This window comes from Chinchilla lanigera, unplaced genomic scaffold, assembly GCF_000276665.1.
Source record: "Chinchilla lanigera isolate Chin_1 unplaced genomic scaffold, ChiLan1.0 scaffold00067, whole genome shotgun sequence".
Classification (NCBI taxonomy): Eukaryota; Metazoa; Chordata; class Mammalia; order Rodentia; family Chinchillidae; genus Chinchilla; species Chinchilla lanigera.
The window spans coordinates 13029886-13040051 of NW_004955468.1; positions in this window are offsets into that span (position 1 = coordinate 13029886).

Here is a 10166-nt window from a genome sequence, read left to right on the forward strand (position 1 = left end):
CTCTTTTGTCTGTAACTCACTATTATTTGTCTATTTGTTTTCCTGAGAAACTATTTTGTAGATAACAATGTGTAAAACAATAACCATTGATAATTTCCTACCATTTTGTCTGTAATTTGGTAAGTCCCCCCTATTATTATGTTATCCTTCTTTTACTCTTTAAAATAAAAAAAAAAGAAACTGAGGCACAGAGGTATTAAATAACCTTTCCAAAGCAAGAGAATGGTTGCCCTAAGGCCAGAGCTCAGGCAGTCTGACTCCATAATCTGAGCTTTTTCTAACTTTGAGAAGGGACTGGATACATTGAAGGGCATCCAGACTGGTTGTTAAGGATGTTGTTCAGGCTTCCTGACAGCACAGAGGAACACAGCACCTGCTATGAGATGGGCTCAGGCATACCTACTTGGTCCCTCATAGCCCAGACCCGTCAGCTCTGGACCTTCTCTCATCCTTCTAAGGGAGGCACAGTTGTTGGCTTTATCTGCCCACCCCAGCGGATTCCTCCCAGAATTGTACAGTGCCTTGATCTCCTTATCTATCTACCTCCTTATTGTTCCAGGGAACCTGCAACCAGGCTCTCTGAAATGAAAAGCGACTTAAGTTTGGGAGGCAGTGATGATGTGCAGGTTGAGAGAGGAAGAAGCACCGACAGGCTATATTGTGAACGGGTATACTCATTCTGAGGCAAAACTACTCCTTTTTCTAAATCTAGGTAGAATACCAGGCCTCATCATTTACTCTCTTAAATCAGTTCTCAGTGGGGGCAGTACTGCCCTCTAGGGGATATTTTGGGAATACATAAAGGTATTAGAAGGGTCTTAAGAGAGTGTGTGTGTGTGTGTGTGTGTGTGCCCACGCAGTGTAACACACATGCAGGTGATATTGGAGGATCCTTCTGTCCAGGAGCCAGGATGCTATACAATATTGCAATGACCAGTACAGTGCAAAGAATTGTCTCATATCCTTCTTGACTTTAAAAAATCCATTCATTGGAAGCCAGGCATGGTGGCACATGGCTGTAATCCCAGCACTTGGGAGACTGAGACAGGAGGATTGCCCAGAATTCAAGGCTAGCCTGGACTATATAATGAGACCCTGTCTCAAAACAAACAAACAAACAAACAAAACAACAAGAACAAAAACCAATGGACCTGGGTATGAGGGCCCACATCTTTAATCCCAGCTCTCTGGAATGCTGAAGCAGAGGACTGCAAGTTCAAGCCCAGCTTGGGCAACTTAATGACTTAGCTAGATCTTATCTCAAAATAAAAAAATAAAATAAAAATTCAAAATGGGCTGGGGATGTAGCTTAGTGTAAAGGCCCTGGGGCATACTTGTAATCACAGTACTTTCTCTGAGGCCAAAGGATCAAAAGTTGGAGCCCAGCCTGGGCAATTTAGCAATTTAGTGAGACTTACCTCAAAACTGTCTTCTAGAAAGGATGATATAATGTAGATTTTGGCATGACTTTTAAATAGTCATGTTTAATTTTATTCTTCTCAGAGAAATATCCACTAAATTAGTGAATATTAGGAGGGCTTCAGATCTACAAAATAAATCTGACTTAAAATGTTCTCGATGACCCCAACGCACTTTTAAAGGGAGGGAGGTATTAGTAAAAACTATTCTGAATCAAACCTCTTCAGGAGAGTAACTCTGAATTTTAGCAACATGCTAATAATTTGACATCAGAATTTTCTTAGATTCTCATTAACAAGTATATATTAGCACTCTCATCTTATAGATTCAGAAGGATTCCTAGAGGTTAAATAACTCCCTTAAAATTTCAGGTTTTTTGTTTTTGTTTTTTGGCAGCGCTGGAGATTGAACCCTGGGCTTTGGGCATGTGGGACAAGTGCTCTACCACTAAATTACATCCCCACCCAAAACTTCAGGCTTTGCTTTTTTTGTTAAGGGAGGGGGATGTTTCTTTTTTATTTACTTACTGACTTTTAATTGACATAAAAATTATATACACTTAAGAGGTACTATGTGATACTTAGATAAATGTATATTTATCAACATTGTATAGTTCAAATCAGGCTCAGGAGGCTTTGCTCAGTACATCCGTGCTTAACAGTACAAGTTAATGGAAAAAATACAGCAACTGAAAGATGTCAGGACAATTCCCAATCAAGTCTTCACTCAGAAATGGAACTTCTGAGCCAGCCACAGTGGCATGTGCCTTGGTGCCCACAATCCCAACACTCTGGAAAGCTGAGGCAGGAAGAGCGACGTTTCAAGCCCAGCCTGGGAAACTCAGCAGCTTGGTGAGACTATTTCTCAAAAAGGACTGGCAGCTGGAAATGTAGCTTAGTGTGAAGGCCTTGGGTTCAATCCCCACATCACACACACGTAAAAAGGAAGTTTGGGCCACTCCATCACATAAAGAATCCTGAGCTCAGTGGTAAAGCCCTTGCCTAGAACACACGAGGCCCTGGGTTCCCAGTGCCAACAGAAAAAGGAAATAGTAGTTCATAGAGGCCGATTATGCCTTGTTCTTCTTGAACTAATGGGGATTTAACCCAGGGCCTTCAGACTGAGCTGCATCCCAGTGCTATTTTTTATTTTGAGACAGGGTCTTGCTAAATGGCCTAGGCTGGGCTCAAACTTGTGATTGTCCAGCCTCAGCTTCCCAGAGTGCTGGGACTACAGGCATGAGCCACCATGCCTCACTGGTTTCTTGACCAGTTATGGAAATAAAGACTGTAGTCCTTTACATATTTTTGATTTCCTTGTTTAGATAGGTATTTGTCTAAATTAACCATGTTATTTATCTCCTTCCTTCCCCCTTTTATAATATTATACAAATTGTTGGAAGCTAACTTTACAATTCAGTCTTTACGTAACATGTTTGGTTGGACTGTGACTGAATTAACACAGCCAGAGATGGGTACAGTGACTGTTGGCCTATGTGAGGAAGCGTGAAAAGCTCTGGGTATCATCTGATGGTGCCTCCTCTCCCTCAGCCTTGCTCCCGCATGTGAATATTTAGCCTACAATTTCTTACATGTTTTAAGGCACGGTAGCAAATTCCTATTGTCAAAGTGGTCAGACAGAAAGAAAATGAGAGAAGTAAGACTGCAAGCTCCATCTAGAGGGGAAAAGCAATATTCATCTCCAGGTGATGGTAGCCTGGTGACAGTTGTGGCACTAATTTGAATTAATAAACACAAAGACAAAAGCTGTCCTCCAGGTTGTTGCAATTCCTGCCTTAAAGCTAGTTCATGCTTTTCTAATGTAAGTGGGAAAAAACTAGCCGTAGTGTGTTTCAAGGAAGCAAAAATACATAATGTTCTCAGAAAGAGGAAGTGGCGGATAATGTTGAACATGGCTAAGAGGATGTAAAAGACTCAGAAGTGACCATTGCATTTGGCAGAGTGGACATCACTGGTGCTCTTTAACAGGAGCGGTTTTTGTGGAGTGATGGGGAGTGAGGCATGATGGGAGAGGGCTGATGGGGAGGGGAGGTATGAGGATGGTACCCTTGCCATCTTTGAGTCTTGCTGGACAGGGAAGCAGAGAAAGGCAGCAGTAGCTGGAGGTGGGAATACAGGAGATGTGAGGACATATAGTATGTGTAGGAAGATGTATCATATGTACTGTATTTTTCCATCATCGCTGATTATCTTTGGTTTTGTTTATAATGTACTCTGCCACTGTAGAGGTTAAAGACTTAAACTATTTCCTTTGTGATTTCTATGTGTCCTGTGTTGCTTAAAGCTCTTCTTTATTTCAAGATTAAACAAATATTCTTAATTCTTTTCAATATTTGTATATTTTTACACGTAGATTATATATATATGTATATGTTCTAATTTTAGTATATGCTGTCAAAGGGAACACAAAAATTTTATTATATTTTCCTCCAGATATATAAGTCAGCTGTGATAATAACTTTTACTAACTTATCCATTTGAGTGAGGCGTGATGGTGTGTGCCTATAGTCCCAACTATTTGGGAGGCTGAGGCAAGAGGACAGCTTAAGCCCAAGAATTGGAGAATAATTATTTACTTACCACTGAATTAAAATGCTACTTTATTTATTAATTTATTTTATTTCTTTTTGAGACAGGGTCTTGCTCTGTACTGTAGGCTGGATTTGAACTCACTAGCCTAGGCTAGCCTTGAACTTGTGGCTATCCTCCTGCCTCAGCCTCCTGAGTGTTGGGATTACAGGTGTGCACCACCATGCCTGGCCAAAATGCTACTTTCACAATATGATGTGTTCCACATTCACTTGCATGTCTCTGGACTCTGTTCTGTTTTACTTTTGTTCTAATAAACCAAGAACAAAATCCAACTCATATATCTTAGAATAGAAGAGAAAATTATTTTTCTTTTCAGATGATGCAATGCATCCCTAGGAAATCCATAAGCCTCAATGAGAAAACCACTGAACTCATCAGTCAATTTAGTAATGTGATCATAAGATAAATTTATTGTACTCTAACAAGAAATCAAGATATATCTAGAAATGAAGGGACAGCCCATCGTTGACAGTAAAAAAAAAGACAAAAATTAATGAAAAGTACTTAAATTATACTAAGAAAATTATCAAATGTACTAAAAGACTGAAGATCTGAGTAAATTAAAAATGTTTCATTCCATTAAGGCAATCTTGATAGAATAAAACTGTCCTCCACCAATAATAAATATATTTAAAACATTCCACTGGGAATTCCAATGGGCTACTTTTAGAATTGAGCCTATTTTAAAGTCCGTATAGATAAATAAATACACAAGAACTTCTGGGAACATTCTGAATGAGAAAAATAATGATTGCCCTGCCGCATATTAAAACTTACTGTACAACTACTGTAATGTTTCTTCATTCTAAATTGTAATCTCTCTCTTCATTTCTAGTTATATCTAGATTTCTTGTTATAGAGTATAATAAATTTATCCTATAATCACATTACGAAATTGACTGATGAGTTCAATGGTTTTCTCATTGAGGCTTATGGATTTCCTAGGGATGCATTGCATCATCTGAAAAGAAAAATAATTTTCTCTTCTGTTCTAAGATATATGAGTTGGATTTTGTTCGTGGTTTATTATACCAGCCAAATTCTTCAAAATAATGTTGAAAATTATTGATGATAATGAATGTACCTGTTTGCTTTCTATTTTGATGACAGTGACTACATTTCAAGCCTCCCTACCCCACTTTATTGCTTGGTTATTGAGCCCAAGTCCTTGTGAATGCTGGGCAAATGTTTTACCACTGACTCAGCTATACTCCAGTTCTCCTGTGGTTTTGTGTTTGTTTGTTTGTTTGGTTGGTTGGTTTTTTGTTTATTTTTGCTATACTGGGGATTGATGACAGGGCTTTTGTTCTGAGCTACATCCCTAACTCTTTCTTGCTTTTCTTTCTTTTCTTTTCTTCTCTTTCTTCTTTCTTTCTTGATACTAGGAATCAAACTCAGGACCTTGTGCTTGCCAGGCCGGTGCTTGTGCCACTGAGCTATGTCTCTGGCCTTTTATTTATTTTTAAAAATTTTATTTATTGAAGGTTTACTTGAAAAAAGTAAAAGTGAAGACTAAGGGAGAAATTGGATCTGCAGAGTGATTTTGGGCTGGCTAAAAGAGGAAAAAGGAAGATAAAGCTACATCCTGGAGGACACAGGGTGGGCTATCATGAGGAAAGCCACAATAACCCTTAGCCCCTTTTTAATATTTTATTTTGAGCTGGTCATGGTGGCATATGCCTGTAGACTCAGCACTCAGGAGGCTGAGGCAGGAAGGTCACCACAAGTTCAAGGTCAGTCAAGGCTAATGAGTTCAAGGCCAGTTTGAACTACGTTTGATACAGGGGAGACCCTGTATCAAAAAATTTTTTTAAAATTTTGAGACAAGGTCTTGCCTAAACTGGGCTCTAATTTGCAATCCATCTGCCTCAGCCTCCCAGAAAGCTGGGTTTACAGGCATGTGTCACTACACTTGGCTATGATGTTTTCTTAAAGATGTGTTTCTTGTGATTATTATTATTTTTTTTTCCCAGAGATAGAGTCTTACTATATATTCCAGGCTGGCCTCAAACTTGTGGCGATCCTCTTGGCCAACCTCTTGCTCAGCCTATCAAGTACTGGGGTTACAGATGAGTGCCACCATACTCAGTTCTTGTGACTTTTAGGAAATAGTCCTCATCAGCCTCTGAAGTCAGACAAATATAAAATTAGGCTGGGAGCTGAGCGTGGTGCTGCACATCTGTAATCCCAGCACTTGGGAGGCTGAGGCAGCAGAATTGTTGTGAGTTCAGAACCAGCCTGGGCTACAAAGTGAGCTCAAGGCCAGTCTGAACTTCATAGCAAGACCCTGTCTCAAAAGATAAAATAAAATAAAATAACATAAGGCCAGTTGTTTGCTACATAGCCTTGGGTTAAATGACTTTTCCCTCTGAGTTTAAGATAAGAAAAGTTCCTTTTCCAAAAGAAGTTAATCACCTTCAGAAAATTTCTTTAATTTTATTTTATTTCACCTAAAAATGGTTATTGAATGTTATCAATTTTTTCATAGCTTGTTTACAATGTTCTTTTTTTTTTTAAAAGAGTAAAAGAAGGATAACATAATAATAGGAGGGGCTTACCAAATTACAAAGTGGTAGGAAATTATCAATGGCTATTGTTTTACATATTGTTATCTATAAGATAGTTTCTCAGGAAAACAAATAGACAAATGATAGTGAGTTACAGACAAAAGAGGTAGGAGATTATCAATAGTTGTTGTACTATACTTAGGTATCTTCAAAGTGGCTTCTAAAGAATATAAATAGAACTATACTTGAGTGACCTACTGAATAATCATTCAATAATTCTCAATGGTTGTTGTAGGAAACACATAATAATAAACATGGATCCATTTATGAAATAGGATAGGAACAATACAAACATTAGAGAGTTATGGATAGATTAGTAGGAAAATATCAATGGCTGCTGTAATACATGGTGGTATCTTCAAAGTGGTTTCTCAGGAAGACAGAGATATGCAAGAAGGATCTAATAAGTAGTTACAGCCTAAGGGTTGTCAAAAATCAAGTGAGCCGTCTGGGGCGAAAGCCATTTTTTTTGTAGCGTTTTCTCTCCAGCCTCCCATCGCATTGGGACCCCACAACCAGTTAGTGTCCTCTCCCCAACTGTCAGCACAGGCAGCAGGAATCCTGCTGCAGACTTCTCCAGAGCTCCACCACAGCCTGTACTGTCAGGGGAAGAATGGCTTCCAGGGAGTCTCTGCAGGTATTGTGCAAGGTCCTCCTGGTTTACAGCTTCCGAGCGGCTCTCGTGACCCCAGTCCACTGGACCTCTGACTCCGTGGGCTGTCTGCATTCTCATGTTCTCTGAGTCCTTGTTCAGCAGCTGCTCCTCTGCTGGCTCTGGACCTTTCTGGTTCTCAATGGCAGGAGCAAGAGTGTCCCATTGTATGGCATGTATTCCCAGGGGTTGTTCAAAGTTTGAACGATTCACACACATCTGTGGGTGGGCAACTGCAGTCGGTGTATGGTGTGCCAATTGTGTCACTGTTTGTCTGTGTCATGATAGATCTCAATTGAACGGTGGTGGCCGGCGCGCAACAGCGCTCACCGCCGCATGGCTCCCCGTGCACTGGGGGCCCTCCCTCCAGGAGCTATGAGGCAGGAAGCTAGCCAGCCAGAAGACCGGCGCTCCCCACCCCTGGCTCCCTGTTCACCGGAAGCCCTCCTTCTGGGGAACTATGAGGCCAGGAGTGAGCCGCCTGTCCGAAGAGCAGCGCTCCCCCCCCCCCGAGGCTCCCCGTGCACTGGGGGCCCTCCCTCCGGGAGCTACGAGGCAGGAAGCTAGCCAGCCGGAAGACTGGCGCTCCCCACCCGTGGCTCCCTGTGCGCCGGAAGCCCTCCTTCCGGGGAACTACGAGGCCGGGAGTGAGCCGCTGGTCCAAAGACCAGCACTCCCCGTCCAAGGCTCCCCGTGCGCTGGGGGCCCTCCCTCCAGGAGCTCTACAATATGTTCTTTCCTCTAGGTTAATATAATTCATTTTGAGGATTTCATAATCCTGACATATTCTTTCATTCCAAACTTTTTTTTTTGTCTTTTTGAGACAGGTTCTTGCTGTGTAGTCCAGGCTGGCCTTGAACTCACTTTGTAGCCCAGGCTGGCCTCAAACTCACAGCAATCCTTCTGTCCCAGCCTCCCAAGTGCTAGGATTACAGTCATGTGCCACCACACCCAGCCTCCTGGACTTAATTCTTCATGATCATAATTTATTATTTTGTTTGCTTGTAGGATTCTATTTGCTAATTTAATCAAATTTTTATGTGTATTCATAAATTGGGTTATAATCTTTTAAACTTAAGGTTAACAGTGGAAGAGGCTTTACTACCTTAAAGTGTTCACATGTCTGGTCAAAATTGATATTAATGAGGTACTGAAGATCATTGTTATGGCTTGGGGCTAGATGTCCTCCCAAAGCCTCATGTGATCATAGGTGGACTTTTTAGAATGGCTGGATCTACAGTATGTGATAGGATTAAGTATGTGATGCTAGGATTAAGAGTGTGTGATTACTAAATTAGTCCACTGATTGGTTTGACATAGTTCTGGGTAAGATTAAGAGTGCTCCATCCTGGGTCCCTCAGGGTGGGTAGCCTGGATGGTATGTAAGGGACAGAAAGAGTGCTGCTGTTTCTTGCTTGTAGCTTGCAGGCTTGCTGCGTTCTGCCTGCCATGAACTGTTTCTCCTCTGCAATGCTCCTCTGCCATGCCACACTGCCTTGGAGCCAGCCCACTGTGAACTGAAACCTCTGCAAACTGTGAGCCAAATAAACCTTTCCTCCTCTAATTTTGAGTGTCAGGTATTTTGTCTCAGCAGTGAGAAAAGTAACTAAGGCAATCATGAATGACTTTTTTTTAAAGTAACAATTAGATGGAATTCAAAGTTTCCCATGGGATAATGCTATTTTCTTTTACCTGAATCATTATAGGCTTTATTTAATGCTTTATTCGAGAAGAGAGATGAATGTAATTTACATTGGCTGGAATTATGAAAAAAGAACATAGTCATAGATAAATTCATAAAAGTGTGTGATGTTTGTGGTGATACATTGTGGATAGTGCCCTGAAAGGTGCAGTGTGTGAGATGCTGGTGCCACAAGTGGTAAAGAGAATTTAACTATAATCAAGAAATACAGAGACAGGCTGGGTGTGATGGCACACGCCTGTAATCCCAGCACTTGGGAGACTGAGGCAGGAGGATTGTTTTGAGTTCAAGATCAGACTGGGCTACAAAGTGAGCTCAAGGTTAGCCTGAACTGCATAAAGAGCCCCTATCTCAAAAAAAAAAAAAAAAAAAAAAAAAAAAAAAAAAAGAAAGGAAGGAAGAAAGAAAGAAATACTGAGATGTTCTGACATATGGGATAAGCTTCAGACATTTCTAGCTAAATGGATGAAACCTGAGACCATACTCTTATGTGAAATAAATCAGACACATATGTGTAAATACTATATTGGTTTTCTGGCATGAGAAACCAAAAGTGTAAATAAGGACCAAAATATGTAATAGATATTGTGACATAGGAAGAAAATATTCAAATGGGAAGTGGAACTAGAGAAAGAGAAGGAGGAAAGAAAGGGAAAAATGATGAGAAAAGAAGGAAAAAATGGAAACAAAGCTTTTGGAAATAATGAGGGGAAGAGAGGTTGAAAGGAGGGTAGGGGAATGGGAAAAAAAGAATCAATTTATAGCATGTACAGGTGAAAATTTCTTAAGATAAATGTGGTCAGTATGTATACCTAAAATGCACCAATAAACTTAATTCAATAAAAAGAAATACAGAGATGTTAAGGGTTTATTGATGCAGTGCAAGAGAGCAGTAGGTGAGCTCAAAAGGGGACTGAACAATTGGGGTGAGAGGCCGAGATTTTTGTATTTGATTTTAAGGTGAGGAGGATGCGGGAACTGCCATGCAGGAATGCTTCTGTCAGGTCACGGTGGTTCTGCTGTCCGCCAGTCTCAGGTTAAGCACAGTTTAAGCCAGGTATTGTTTTTATTTGACAGGGCCTAGTGGGCTTGGTGATGTTAGAAACAGTCCTTTGAGTAAAAATAATTAACAAATCAGTAAAGACTGACTAACGTTAGTAGTCAAGGGGATCAGAATATAATATCTATGGTTGTACTTGAAAGGAACTTTTAAC